The sequence below is a fragment of the Cervus canadensis genome, chromosome 29, assembly GCF_019320065.1.
Source record: "Cervus canadensis isolate Bull #8, Minnesota chromosome 29, ASM1932006v1, whole genome shotgun sequence".
NCBI lineage: Eukaryota > Metazoa > Chordata > Mammalia > Artiodactyla > Cervidae > Cervus > Cervus canadensis.
In genome coordinates, this window is record NC_057414.1 from 11,701,741 (window position 1) to 11,717,729 (window position 15,989).

General features: G+C 37.9%; 1 long non-coding RNA gene across 1 annotated transcript; it reads left to right on the forward strand.

Annotated features, from left to right (window-relative positions):
* The first annotated feature begins 692 nt into the window (after nt 1-692).
* LOC122431349 lies at nt 693-15,284 on the forward strand. The gene is made up of 3 exons (XR_006266487.1): nt 693-852; nt 9,977-9,986; nt 15,274-15,284. It is a non-coding gene; the product is annotated as an uncharacterized LOC122431349 (long non-coding RNA).
* Nucleotides 15,285-15,989: the final 705 nt, after the last annotated feature.

The window sequence follows — 15,989 nt, forward strand, 5'->3', positions numbered from 1 at the left end:
GACTGTAGTGCATGGAATTCTTCTCCAGGCCAGAATACTGGAGTGGGTAGCCTCTCCCTTCTCCAGGTGATCTTCCCAACTCAGGGATTGAACCCAGATCTGCATTGCAGGCAGATTCTTTACCAGCTGAGCCACTGGGGAAGCCCAAGAATACTGGAGGCAGTAGCCTATGCCTTCTCCAGCAGATTTTCCTGACCCGGGAATAGAAACTGGAGTCTCCTGCATTGCAGTCAGATTCTTTACCACTGACCTATCAGGGAAGCCCCGTTACTTACTTTAGACAATATTAAAAAAATAAAATAAGCTCAGCTTTAAAAATTTTAAAGTAAACATCCCTTTAGGAGAGTAAGCAAGGTTCATATATATGGCAAGCTCAGTGACTCATGAGCCATTTCTGCAACTCCTATAGTTGGGAAATACTGTATTCTTCTTCTTTTTTTTTTTTTCTGGTCTCATCTCATGATATGTGGGATCTTAGTTCTCTGACCAAGGATCAAACTTGTGCCTCTTTCAGTGAAAGGGCAGAGTCTTTTTTGTTTGTTTGTTTTCTGGCCAAGGGCAGGGGCCCTGCTGGGCCCTGCCTCTGGCCTGTGGGGCCTCTGAGCAGAACCGGCCCTCTCCCGCTGGAAGACCTCCCAGGCTGCTTCCAGAGGCCACTTTGCAAGCACTCTCCCCGGCTGGCTGCCGCTTCCCTCCCCGAGGGAGGCCCGCTTTCCCCGCATCCCGCGCACTCTGCTCCCAGGCCTGGGAGAAAAGCGCTTCGGGGTGGTCCTCTCTCAGGGCCCTTGCCCCTGAGCCTGGGGGCCGCTAGGGGGTCCACACTCCCAGGCCAAGGCAGAACCACATGCACACGTCAGTTCCTGTCCCCTGCACCTTCAGAGAGCTCGGGGGAGCCAGAGTCTGTCAGGCAGCTCCTTGGCAACCCCAGCAGCACCGCCTGTGTGGGAAGGGGCAGAGCTGGCCTAGGGGCACAGCGGGCCTCTTGCTCTCCCTGCTGCCCTGAGGCTGCTGGGCGAGCGAGGGCTTGGGCATCCAGCCCCTTGTTCTCCCCTTCCCTCTGGCACAGCCCTCCGCCCTCTAGGCCTTTTCAGTGTGGAGACAGCCCCGGCCAGCACCTCCCCTCCAAGTAGGCCTCAGTGAGGCCTAGGCCCAGTGGAAAGGCCCTAGCGGGGCTGACCCCGGGGAGGCGCCCCGGCATGCCTGACACACTCCCCGCAGCCTGCCCCTTCGTGGGGCAGTACCCCTGGAGGCCAGGAAGGTCTGGGCAAGGCTGGCCAAGGGCAGGGGCCCTGCTGGGCCCAGGGCAGAATCTTAACTCTGAACACTATGGAAGTCCTGAGAATTATCATACTCTACTTTGTATGGAGTTTTAAGATATAAGCTACAGATATGAAAAGATACTTTGGATCTTGGTCATATAGTTCACTATTTGAAGCACAAGGATATTCTTCTGTAAAATAATATTTATCTGTATTGGGAGAGTAGCCATTTTACTTTATGTTGTTTACATCAAGAGAAAAATTAATCTCAAATCACTACCAATTGTATATCAATCATACTGATGATAAAAATTCTGATCCAATGTATTACTTTGTTCATTGGCAAATTCTATCCAATATGACCAAATAAGGAGGGGTTTTATTTTATTTCATCTGTATCAAAGGCAATGAAAACTGCTGCAAAAGTAAATCAGGAGCTTTAAGTGGTTAGTGAATTTCAGGTGGAAATAAGAAAATCATGAACAGCTAAAGATTTCCCTGCATTTGGAACCAATTACTAACACTACCTATGAAACTAGTGTTGACAACCAGCCATTGAAAGCACCAGATTCTTTGTACCTTAGAGTACCTATTTTGATTTGTTTTTTGATTAAACAAAATGGAGGAGATATCCAATGTGTTTTTCTAGTGGCCATTTCTAATTATGGGACTCAATACTCCGCCTGTTCACAGAAAGACCCCAGCAATGAGATATACAGCCCCTTAGGTGAGGGAACTAGGGAGATGGAGGGGCTTGGCCCTTTATCAAGCACATGGGTATTCAGCATGAAGTTGTACATATGAAATCCATACGAAATACTTAGCACAGTGCTTACAGGCAGTAAACAGTCAGTAAATTATGGCCATTATTGTTAACCAGAATCCAAAAACTGACTTTTCAGATGGACATGTTTTCTGATTCAGAGGTGAGAGAGAACATCCCAAAGATTTCCTGTCCCTGAACAAAAAAGATTCACAGAGGGATAACATTAGAGGTAAGTCATATAAATAATAGTTAATGTTTGAGAGACGTAGGTGTCTATCTACATCTCTATTTCGGCTGCTCTCTCCTTCCCCTTAGAATTACTCACTCTGAGTGGAGCAGCTTCCAAAGAAAACAAAGCCTGCAGAGGGATAACAGGGTCTTGCCTTTGCGGAGATCTGGGAGGAAGCACATACATAGGACTTAGTTCTTATCCAGACCTGCCTAGATAATACAGAGAAGATCTCTTTTTGTACCAACTAGAGCTCCATGCTTCCTGAAAAGAGGCTGGCCCATGGAGATCTATGGAGTACGAAGAAAAAAGCTAGAACCTGCCCATCTATATTTGCTGTAAGAACTTACTGGTCCCTAAGTAGCTCCCACAGTGCTGAAGAATTTGGAAAATTCTATCACTTTTATTAGAAAGCCATTAACCATTATAATTCATGGGAGTAGGGGGATTTTCTCTTTCAATCTCAATAGGTGGTCAAAAAACCTCAAGCTGATACATCCACTGCTCAGAGGACCAGACACAGTATGTTTTCCATCAGTTGTGGGATTAGCATCACGTGGGACTGAAAGCAAAGTGAGGGGAATGCATTAAAGAGAGTGCCCCTGGAAAGGGATGGGTAACCATTATAAGATGCAAAACTTTAGTAGAAGCTCAAAACTGATGAGAGGAAAAAGATAAAGGTAATTTGATCAAAGAAGTAAAAAACAAGTATGAAAAATATAAAAGAGAAAATGTATAATGGTAGAGAAATTATTGAATAAATTATGCTGCATCTATGCTTTGGAAGTTTATGCAGCTTTAAAGAAAATTAATACAAGCTATATAATTTAACCCAGAAGTCAAATTTCTATGAGGCATTCATGAAAAATTTGTAGAGAATTATATATAATGTGATCACATTTTTATAAAACAAACAATGGAAGATCTAGATGATTCTGTTTGTGTATGCAAATAAACTTGGTTGGTTGCTGTATGATTATACAAGCATGAAGAATAATGTAGACTAATAGATATTAGATTTCTAACATGACTTATAGGTTGAGAGGTAAGAAGGGGTTGTATTGACAGGAGATAAGTATAAATATGTAGAAAGAACGGGGGTGCTGAGGGAACCAAACAACACAGGAACAGGATAATTAACAGTAATTTGATCAAACAAGAAAAAAATAGGCTATGGTTCAGAAAATTCACAAAAATGGAAAAAAAATTATGCAATTAAAATAATACGAACATGTTTATATGTGTTTTCAAAGGAAAACTCGGAATGGGTGAAGGTGTACCAGACAAATTAGAACCAAAGAAAGGCAGGAGAAGCAAAACTGGTGTTAGACAAGTTAGGAATTTTAGGTTGAATAGGCTAAAAAGAACCTTGTGAAATAATGAAGTGTAATTTTTTATGGAAAAGAACAGTAATAAACTTGTATTTTCCAAGCAATGCAGCAGCCAATTATATGAAAACAATTTATTAAAAGACAGGAGTATTTGATTAAAAGATTAAATTAGGATATTTGGGTTCACCTTTATAGATTATGCCAAACCAGGTAAGCAAAAAGCAGTTAAGATAGGAAGAAACTGAATAATATAAACACTCTTGAGAGTATGCGTGTGTGTGTGTGTGTAGGGAGAAAAGAGAGAGAAAAAAGAGAGAACTTTGCATCTCACAAGTAGGAGACAAATTTTTCTTACATCCATGGAATATTTTTAAAATTAATATTATGCTTGTTGACAAAGAATAAATGAAGACATTTTAAAGTAGAGATTTTATAGATCACATTCTCTGGTAGTTAATCTTATAATCTAGAAGTTCTGAAAAATCAGTACTTCGAAATTAAGAAACATTTTCTTAGATAACCCTTAAAGGAAAGAGTAATTCAAAGTGAACTTATAAACTGTTTAGAAAGTTATAAAAGAAAAACTCTTTATAGCAAAACCCATGGGACACAACTAGAGCTATTTTCATTGAAAAACCAACATTTTAAATGTTTCTTCAAAGGAAGAAAGATAAAAAATCTGGGAACTTAATCTTAATCTTGAGAATTTAGACAAACCAAAAATATGCTAAAATAAGCAGCAGAAAGAATGAAATAATGCCATTTGCAGCAATACGGATGAACCTAGAGATTGTCATGCTGAGTGAAATAGTCAGAGAAATATCATATCATATTGCTTATATGTGCAGTTAAAAAGAAAGATACAAACAAAGTTATTTACAAAACAGAAACAGACTCACAGACTTAGAGAACTAACGCAAGGTTACCTGAAACTAACACAACACTGTCAGTCTGTTGTTTAGTTGCTAAGTCGCATCCAACTCTTTTGCAACCCCATGGACTGTAGCCTGCCAGGCTCCTCTATCCGTGGGATTTTCCAAGCAAGAACACTAGAACGCGTTACTATTTCCTTCTCCACGTGATCTTCCCAACCCAGGGATCTAAATCTTATCTTGTGCATTGCAAGTGGATTGTTTACCACTGAGCCACCAGGAGAGCCCATTAAAAAAAAAAAGATTTATAGAAGACTGGTTTATACACTGGAACAATAAATCACCTGCATTTAAGAAGTATTATTTCTGCTTTATTTCTGAGTTAACACAGGGGTTTGAAAAAGAAAGATTTTGATTATGTGTTTGTAATCCTCTCCCCAGCTCCAACCTACATTGGCCTTCTAACAAGTATATACTCCAGTATATACTCCAATATAAAATAAAAAGTTAGGAAAAATTCCTATGCTGAGTATGCAAGCAATAATCCTTTCTTAAGGCCAGTAAAATAAACAAAAGAAACTTTCTTAGGATGTCCTGTCTTAGGATAGGATAAATAGTTTTTACTTGTAAACAATGAGAAGCCCACTTAGACTATTATTATTTACTTTAAACATACATCCTAGCAAGTGCAATAAGAAAGCAGCAGTAAATAATCCGTACTAATGATGGAAAGGAAGAGTAAAATTATCCATATTTTTGATAAAATAAAGCTAAGAAAGCTAAGCCTGCTGGTCCTCTTAATGGAAAGCTTTCAAAGTGGCTGTGTACATCATAAATAAGCAAACATTAATAGATTCTTCTTTATATTTTATATAACCAGCTATAAATGAAAATGAAGTTAATTTATTCAAAATGGCAACAAAAACTATAAAATAATGAGAAATAATTTTAACAAGACCAGTATAAGACCTATATCAAAAGATCCACAAAATATTTCTGAAAGAGACTAATCAAAATACAGACTAAGGAAAGATTTACCATATTTCTTCATAACACAATAGCAAAAATGTAACAGTGCTTCTCAAGTTAAAACATGAATTATGAGAAATGTTAGTAGAAGGTCTAATATATATTTTTTGGAGTTGGATTAAAGTTATCTACAATTCTCTTGAAAAAAAATTCAAGAATATAATATTGGCTTAGAATGTGTAAGTAAGTTAGTAAAATGGGAAATAAAATAATAGGTTACAGAGTATGTTTGTGAATATGTGTGCATATGTATGTGTATGTATGTGTAAGGTAAAGATAGTGTATCTGTTCACTGTAAAATGATGATCTTTTTTGTTTGTTTGTTTGTTTTTACAAATAATGCTGTTAAAATTGTCTATCCTCCTGAAAGAAAAGAGAATTGGATCTCTCTCCTAAGATTATACTCACATACATACACTGGCACATGAAGTTAAATAAATAAATGGATGAATAAATAAAATTATTGTAAGTTAAATATGGAAAAGTCATCATAATCTTAGGAAAATTGCTAGTATTAATAGAATATTTCTATATCCTATGAGACTGAAGACTCTTAAAATAACATATCCAGAATCCAAAGAGAAGTACATATTTAAGTCTGATCAAGTATGTGCTTGATTGTTAAGAAAATTTCAGGGCACATAAAAGATATAGCATTAATACTTATTCCATGTAATCAGCTCTTACATTTGATAGCATGAAGATGACCAACCATAAAAATAGGCAAGGGATTGGTTAAAACACACAAATGACCAAAGAACAAATTCAAATAAGCAATAAACACATAAAAAGATTCTCAGACTTACTAATAGGAAAATGCAAATGAAAATAATAATGAAATATCTCTTTTTACCAATCATAATGGCAAAAAAATCACTTTGAGACTGGACAGCAGTTGTGTCCTTTTACAGATGAAGCCGTGGCATTTTCTCTATCAACCAGACAGGACACAGGACCATTTTGCTCTCTTAAGAGCTAAGACTGTGCTTGTATATCCTAGAATGACTAGCAAATTTCTCACACACAAAGTTGAGTATCCAGCAATGATTAGATAGCTGAGTTCAACTGTTTTTATTGTTTATCATCTGTATACTGTCTTCCCAGTTCCTCAAGAGAGTGACTACATTAATCTGCAGATATGAATAATCTTCTCCATTAACTCCTAATCATTTGGAATTTTTTTTACATAAGTTTCTTAAGGTCAAATGAGTATAAATCTGTCCACCAAAGGTCAATTCTTATAATAACTTTTTTCTTCTTTTCTCCCCTTCCAGTTTTATTAAGCTATAATTGACATATAACACTGAATATGTTTAAAGTGTATAGCATAATGATATGACTTGCATACATAATGAAATGACTACCACAATAAAGCTTAGTGAACACCCACTATCCCATATGATACAAAATTAAAGAAATAGAAAAACATTTTCTTTGTGATCAGAGCTCACAAATTTACTGTATTGATAATATTCATGTATAGCATACAGCAGCATTAATTATATTTATCATGTTGTATGTTATATCACTAGTACTTATTTATAACTGGGAGTTTGTACCTTTTGACCACCTTCATCCAATTTCCCCTTTCTCGACCCCACATTCTCCACCTTTGGTAACCACAAATATGAACTTTTTTTCTATAAGGCTCTTTGGTTTTTAAGTATAATCAACCTACTTATAATAGATATGCAGATGACACCACCCTTATGGCAGAAAGCAAAGAGGAACTAAAGAACCTTTTGATGAAGGTGAAAGAGGAGAGTGAAAAAGTTGGCTTAAGCTCAACATTCAAAAAACGAAGATCATGGCTGCTGGTCCTATCACTTCATGCAAATAGATGGAGAAACAATGGAAACAGTGACAGACTTTTATTTTATTGGGCTCCAAAATCACTGCAGATGGTGACTGCAGGCAGGAAATTAAAAGAGAGTTGCTCCTTGGAAGAAAAGCCATGACCAACCTAGACAGCATATAAAAAGCAGAGACATTATTTTGCCAACAAGGTCCGTCTAGTCAAAGCTATGGTTTTTCCATTAGTCATGTATAGATGTGAGAGTTGGACCTTAAAGGAAGCTGAGTACCGAAGAATTGATGCCTTTGAACTGTGGTGTTGGAGAAGACTCTTGAGAGTTCCTTGGAATGCAAGAAGATCAAACCAGTCCATCCTAAAGAAATCAGTCCTGAATATTCATTGGAAGGAATGATGTTGAAGCTGAAACTCCAATACTTTGGCCACCTGATGTGCAGAGCTGACTCATTTGAAAAGACCCTGATGTTGGGAAGGATTGGGGGCAGGAGGAGAAGGGGACGACAGAGGATGAGATGTTTGAATGGCATCACCGACTCAATGGACATGAGTTTGAGCAAGCTCTGGGAGTTGGTGATGGACAGGGAAGTGTGGCGTGCTGCTGTCCATGGGGTCACAAAGAGTCAGACATGACAGAACGACTGAAATTTTAACCCCCTATAAGACCTGCACTCCCGCCAGCCCATCTGTTGCCTGTCTTCTATCACCACTCTACCACTTTGCTTCATCTCCAGTGTCCTCCCGGTTTACTTAGACTGTATGAAAACTGCTCTCACTAAATGCACTTGTTTCCTCTACCTGGAATGCTTTTCCCCACTCCTTTCAGGTTTCTCTCCAAACGCTTTCTTTCTAGTGGAGAGATCATTACTGACTCCTTTTAAAATAGTAACAGTAATGTCACCTCACTTGTCTCTTTGCAAATTATTCTGCTTTATTATTCTATTCATGTACAAAAGTTCACAAGCACATGAAAAGATGCTCAATATCACTGATCATTAGTAAATTGTAAATTAAAACCATAATGAAATACTATTTCATACTCACAGAAATAACTATAATCAAAGAAACAGATAATAAGGGTTGACAAGGATGTGGAGAAAATGAAAAACTGCTGATGAGAATGTAAAATGCTACTCTCACTTTGGAAAACAATTTGGTGTAATGTGGGAAAGTTAAGGCATAATATGGGAAAGTTAAACATAAACTTATTGTACAGTTCAGGTATTCTACTCTTAAGAATCTACTTAAGATAAACGAAAAAAATATATTCACGCAAAGTCTTGCATATAAATGTTATATAGCATTATTCAAAATAGTCCAAAACTTGAAGCATTCCAATATCCAAATGGTGAATGGATTAAAAATGTGGTATATTTTTACAAAGGGATATTATTTAACAATAAAAAGGAATGAAGTTCTGTCAAATGTCACAGCATGAATGAATCTCAGAAATATGTTAAGCAAAAGAAGCCAGATGCTAAATACTACATGCTGATTCCAGTTATAAAAAATGTATAAAAAATAAAATCTGTGGATACAGATATCAGACCAGCAATTAATTACCCAGCAAAAAATAAGGGGTAATGGGAGTGTTCTAAAACTGGATTTTTGTGATGCATATACAATTTAGATTGCAGAGTATTGAGTAGTTCCCTGTGCTATTCAGTAGGTCCTCATTAGTTATTTATTTTCTGTATAGTAGTGTGGCATCATTGACTCAAGGGACTTGTGTTTGAGCACACTCTGGGAGATGGTGTGCTGCAGTCCACAGGTCACAAATGGTTCAACATTACTTAGTGACTGAACAACAACAACAAATATTAATATGTTAATCCCAATCTCCCCATTTATCCCCCCTTCACCCCTAGTAACCATTAGTTTGTTTTTACATCTGTGACTTTATTTCTGTTCTGTAAATAAGTTCATTTATACCACTTTTTAAGGATTTCACATATAAATGATACGATAATTCTCTTTCTCTGTCTGACTTCCTTAACTCAGTATGACAATCTCTAGGTCCATCCACGTTGCTGCAAATCACTTTATTTCATTTTTTTTTCATGACTGAGTACCATCCCATTGTATGTGCGGATCACTTCTTTATTCATTTCTCTGTTGATGGGTATTTAGCTTGTTTCCATGGTCTGACTGTTGTCAATAGTGCTGCTATGCAAACCTGGGGAGCATGTATCTTTTTGCATTATGTTCTCCCCAGACAGTTGTCCAGGAGTGGGATTGCACGATCACACGGTGGTTCAGTTTTTAGTTTTTTAAAGGAACCTACATACTGTCCTCCAAAGTGGCTGTGTGGTTTCACATTCCCATTAATGAATGGTATAGGAGGGTTTCTTTTATGCAAAAATGCTCAACAAAATACTAGCCAACCAAATACAACAATATATTAAAAGAATCATATACTATGATCAAGCTGGATTTATCCCAAGTACACAAGAATTTTTCAGTATCCACAAGTCAATCAATGTGATACACCACATTAACAAATTGAAGCCTAAAAACCATACGATCATCTCAATAGGTACAGAGAAAGCTTTTGATAACATTCAAAATCCATTTATGATAAAAGATTTCCAGAAAGTGCACATAGAGGAACCTACCTCAACTTAATAAAAGCCATATATGATAATTCCACATCTGACATACTCAAAGGTGAAAAACTGAGGGCTTCCCTGGTGGTCCATGGTTAAGAATCTGCCTTGCTATGCAGGGACACTGGTTCAATGTCTTTTTGGGGAAGATCCCACATGCCGTGGAGCAACTAAGCCTGTGTGCTGCAACTGCTGAAGTCTGCGTGCCTAGAACCGTTCTCTGCAACAAGAGAAGCCCCTGCATTGAGAAGCCCATGCACCACAGCAAGGAGTAGCCCCCACTTGCCCCAACTAGAGAATGCCTGTGTGCAGCAAGAAAGACCCACCACAGCCAGTAAATAAATCATTCTTTTAAAAAGGCCAAAAGTGTTTCCTCTAAAGCCAGGAATAAGACACAGAGGTCGGTTCAAAACTTCTTATGACAAAGCCAGAGCAGGGTCTCCTTGCTCACATTCTCCACACTACACTTGTGTTAAGTGCTATAAGCATAAGAATTTACCAGAAGTTTAACAAATAGATTAAAAAGTCATATTTTATCACTGTCATTTTCAGACTAACTCATGTGTATGTATGGCCAACATTCATGTCACTCGAGACAATAGGCGTAGAGAGAGCTTAGGGGCTACAGGAAATTCACCCGACAACATTCTCTTCCATATTCAAAATGGAAAGCATCCTTAAACCTTATCACACGCTCCTTCACTTTTCCCTACAATGTAATTTCATCCTTGTTAGCTAGAAATATTATTGAAGGGAATTGAAACTGACAAGCCTCCTTGGTAACAGTTTAGGAAACTAGATTAAACATTCATTGATTAGCAAATGAAACTTCGTCTGGCACTTCAAAGTAAATCATTCAATAATCTTGTAATAAAAGTAGTCCAGACACATAAATCCCCTAAACCATGCAATGTAACATGTGAAGAGATCAAAGTATGAGGTATCTTACGAATAACAAAACAGAAACATTTTTTCCCTATATTAGAAATTGGGTTCCATGCTTCCACTGAGGATAGGGGACCAGTCAACATAAATTAGGCATTCGTGCGGCGACTGTGACAGGAATGCTCAGACTAATAGACTGAGGCTTTTTTTTTTTAGTCTTCTATCTTACATATGGAGAAGGAAATGGCAACCCACTCCAGTATTCTTGCCTGGAGAATCCCATGGATGGAGGAGCCTGGTGGGCTACAGTCCATGGGGTTGCAAAGAGTCGGACACGACTGAGCAACTTCACTTACTCACTTATCTTACATATATTTAAGGTAAATTGCAAATATATGAAATGTTTCAAAGGGATTTGAATATTGTCTTCACAGTGACTGAATTGACTTCAGGGTGTATTTTAGTCACCGGAAGAAGGTATGTAATTTTTTTTAAAGAGTAGTTCATATAAAGATAAAGATCATTGTCAGATAAAGAACATTACAGCATACTAACACATATATATGGAATTTAGAAAGGTGATAACGATAACCCTATATGCAAAACAGAAAAAGAGACACAGAAATACAGAACAGACTTTTGAACTCTGTGGGAGAATGTGAGGGTGGGATATTTCAAAAGAACAGCATGTATACTATCTATGGTGAAACAGATCACCAGCCCAGGTGGGATGCATGAGACAAGTGCTCCGGCCTGGTGCACTGGGAAGACCCAGAGGAATCGGGTGGAGAGGGAGGTGGGAGGGGGGATCGGGATTGGGAATACATGTAAATCCATGGCTGATTCATATCAATGTATGACAAACCCACTGGAAAAAAAAAATAATAATAATAAAAAAAAATAAAAAAAAAATAAAAAGAAGCAATCACTTGAAAAAAAAAAAAAGAGTAGTTCAAACTTTGGTAATCTATCTGATTTTTAAAAACTTGCTCTGGGACTTCGCTGGCTAAGACTCCGAGCTCCCAGTGCAGGGGGCCCAGGTTCCATCCCTGGCCAGGGAACTAGATCCCACATGCGCTGACGGAAGATCGCTCAGCCACAGTGAAGATCAAATATCTCGTGGGCCACAGCTAAGACCTGGCACAGCCAAATAAATAAACAAATAAAGTATTTTTAAAATATGCTCTGATTTCAGAATTCCTGTTATTAAGAAATAAGAAAACTATTGACTATTTGCTATTGACACCCCTCCCTCTCTGCTGGGCTGCACTCACCCCAGATTCAAGACTGAAGAAACAGCCAGCTGTCAGTGACAGAAGCAAGGTCCTGGAGTAACACCCACAGCATGCCCTGGGCGACTGGCAAGAGCTGGCTTCAGTTTTTACTCCTGGGGGGGAGGGGGAGGGCCTCTTATAGGGGAAATTGACATCGGGTTAGCTCATCAGTTACCAGGGAAACCAACAGAGGGCCAAGCCCACCACTGCCTCTTTGATAAGCCCTCCAGGTGGAAATGTTCTGATCTAAAGGTTAGAATGGGCTTCAGGAGACCACCTGCAATGCAGGAGATGGGGGTTTGATCCCTGGGTCAGGAAGATCCCCTGGAGACAAAAATGGCAACACACTCCAATATTCTTCCCTGGGAAATCCCATGGATTGAGGAGCCTGGTAAGCTACAGTCCATGGGGTCGCAAGAGTCGGACATGTCTTAGTGACTGAACCACCACCAAAGGTTAGGACAATCATTAGCTGGGGCCTGGGGCTAGTACATAGAAGGTCAGTCCTGTGAGTAGGGTGTAGGTGAAGCAGGCACTGGACTGGCAGGGGATGGACAAATCACGAGAACAGCCATCCTGGGAGGCCTGACCATACACCCACCTTGGCAAGATTATAATCCTCAAGAACTTTGAACTATCACTGTATATGAGTGGATCACACTAAAAAATATATTGACATAAAAATTGGCATTAAGATTCTAAAATATTTACATGTGAAAAGACTATGGGAGATAATTATATAAGAAGTAGTGATTTTTAATATTAAGTTTATATACTTACATATTCATTTAGTTGGCAAATGTTAATGAGACATTTATTTTTAAAAAAAGCCATGTTTCCACCAGGTGTTGGAAATATAATGATTAAGTAAAACACTCATTTCCTGCTCTAATGAAGCTTAAAATATCACATTGGTAAATTGGCAATTATAATTGATGTCTTGAGCTAGCCAAATGATGAGTTTTGTGGTCTCCACTGTTGATCCATTAAAAAGATTGTTAGATTCCTATTTTGTAGATGTCATTTTTATTATTTATTATGGGGATGAGGGAAAAAATTGTGGTAGATTGCATTTTCTAAAAATGTTCACAGCAATATTTCTGTTCTTGCATGCTCTTACAATCCTTGTCACACCAATGTCAAGACAAGGAGTCTATTTTCTATCCCTTTCAACTTGGAAGGGGTTGTATATGCTTTGAGCAAAAGAGTATTGCAGATATGATACTATGTAGCTTTCAAGGCTAGATCTAAAAATTACACAGCTTCTACCTGCATCTCTCTTGGGATACTCACCCCTGGAACGCAGCCACCACATTATTAGGCAGCTCAAGTTAAGGGAAGGGTTGTATGTACATACTTCAGTTGACATTCCTGGTGAAGGTCTCAGCTGATAGCGAGATCAACTGTGAGATGTATGGACAGGTAAGTCTTCAGTTACCTATAGGCCCCAGTCTTTAAGCTGCCTCAGCTAAGTGGAGCCAAGATCAACTATTACCTCCCAAACCACAGCCAAGTAGCGCAGTTGTGAGCAAATACATGCTTTTGACGTTTTAAGCCATTAAGTCTGAGATTTTTTAAATACAGAAACAAATAGTTGGAAAAAATGTCTCTATATCTAAACTTCATTTCAGTAAAATAAATATTACAGTACTGTTAAGAAAAAAACGATCCTTGGAAAGTGACCACTGGTACTTGCCTACATTTTTGTTTCCCCAAATTCATTTCCTTTTATTGAACTTTTTCTTTTCCTTTTATTCATATATGCGGTTTATATTTCCAGTCAAATGTAATTTTTCATTTTTGCCTTTTATTCATTCATTCCAGAGACATTTATTGAACATCTACTATGTTGTAGGCATTTTTCCTAGGTATCAGTTTTCCTGGACACATTATGCTGTTTCACAGCTCCGGATCTGTTTGTTCCATCAGAATATCTTTCTCTATGTTCTCTGAGATACTTCAACTCATCTTTCCATAACCAGTACAGATGTCACCTCTATTGTTTTCTTTATAGCTCTTGCATACAATTATGATACTCAGTTTTAGTCTAACTTCTTACTAGATCTTAAATTTATGCGGGTCAAGAAAAATGTGTTTTTAATCGGTAAATCTCCTTCACTCTGTACCACAGTATCAACAATGTATTAGTTTCATAATACACGACGGTTGAATATTGTTAAATGATATTTAAGTATTGATTAGGCAAGGGCACTTTAAAACTAATTTTAGTACTCTATGAGAGTAAAATATTACACATGGTAACAATTATGTCATTAGCTAGTGCAAGTACTGAACTGAGATCATCAACAAATTTCATGCATGTCACCATGAGCTCGTCAAGTAGTCATAGACTTTGTCCACAACTAGCCTTAGATGATTTTAACAACCTGACAGAATGTTGAAGATTTCATCGCCTGTTTCTAAACTCCAAATATATTTAGCTCTCAGATAGCCCTAACATTATCTCTTAAGAAAGACTTTTCATTAACCTATTGAGCTGCACCAGTGGGTAAAAGGGCCCCTTTATGTACCACTAAGATATATTTTTCACAAAGTATTCAGAACATTTTCTGCTTAACAGAATGTTTCATCTAAATGAATTGGTGTGATTGTTAACGGGACTTTTCTTTTTAATCATGAGGTCCTTCTGAATTAAGAACTGAGCTGTTATTTACTGAGCTACAGTTCACTGGAGCCGAGGCAGAGATAAAAGGCCTCTCTGTGATCTTTCCTATTTTAAAGCTCAAACGGAGGTACCTTATGTACTTTTTAGTCACTTACATTCTAACAGGGTTCATTAAGAAATAATGCCATGAAAATCAATGATGTTAGAGTTTCAGCTTTGTGAACACAACCATTACCAGTTATGTAGGAAACCTCAGGGCTCTTAGGGGAAAGTTTCCTAAATTATGAATGCTACTTGGATTGGTATCTCAGAGGAAGAGAAAGAAAAAGTAAATAAAATGAGGAATTAGGACTCTGCAAAACAGCCTAGTTATGGGAAACGAACCAAATGGTGTCCTTGCCAGTGAGAATAGAGTCCTTTTTCAGAGTTCAGTCACTGAGATGTACCTTGAAACAGAACAATAAGTGGTTCATGGGGCAAAAGATTTGGATTGTCTTTCGTGGTTTAGTCTCAGGTGTTTTAGTTGTCTATATACCAGAGAGACTTTGGGAATATTGCAAACACAAAGCTCTTACTGAGGAGACAGCTTTAAGAAAAATGCATTTTTCATAAGTCAAATTGTTACACAGACTGCATTTTCCCCTAAGTTGCTCAGGTGCTTATGTACTGTGACTTTAGGAACTCTGTTAATGCCTCTTACTGTTCTCCAAATATGCACACTCCAATTTAACATTATCTGCTGGCTGAAATTTTTTAACAAGGAAGATTTTTTATTTCATTCCTGATGCTAAGATTGAAAATGTGAATGTTCTAGGGAAAAGAAATTGATAGAACCACAGAGAACTGTGGAGTGACCAATAGCATCTTTTTTTTTTTTTTTTTTTTTTAAGAAACCAATTGTGATAGAGTGGACCATGGACTCTGGAGAAGAAACAGAGGCTTTAACTTATAGACAAGTTTTCCCATTTTATCATTTTGCCTAGGACCAACTGCATCCTCAAATAAGTAAAGCTTATCCATTTAAACAAAATCACTGCAGATGGTGACTGCAGCCATGAAATTAAAAGAATGCTTGTTCCTTGGAAGAAAAGCTATGACAAACCCCCCAGCATATTAAAAAGAAGAGACATCACTTCGCTGAGAAAGGTCTGTATAGTCAAAGCTCAGGTTTTCCTAGTAGTCATGTATGGATGTGAGAGCAGGACTGTAAAGAAGGCCGGGTGCCAAAGAATTGATGCTTTTAAATTGCAGTGCTGGAGAAGACTCTTGAGAGTCCCTTGAACTGCAAGGAGATCAAACCAG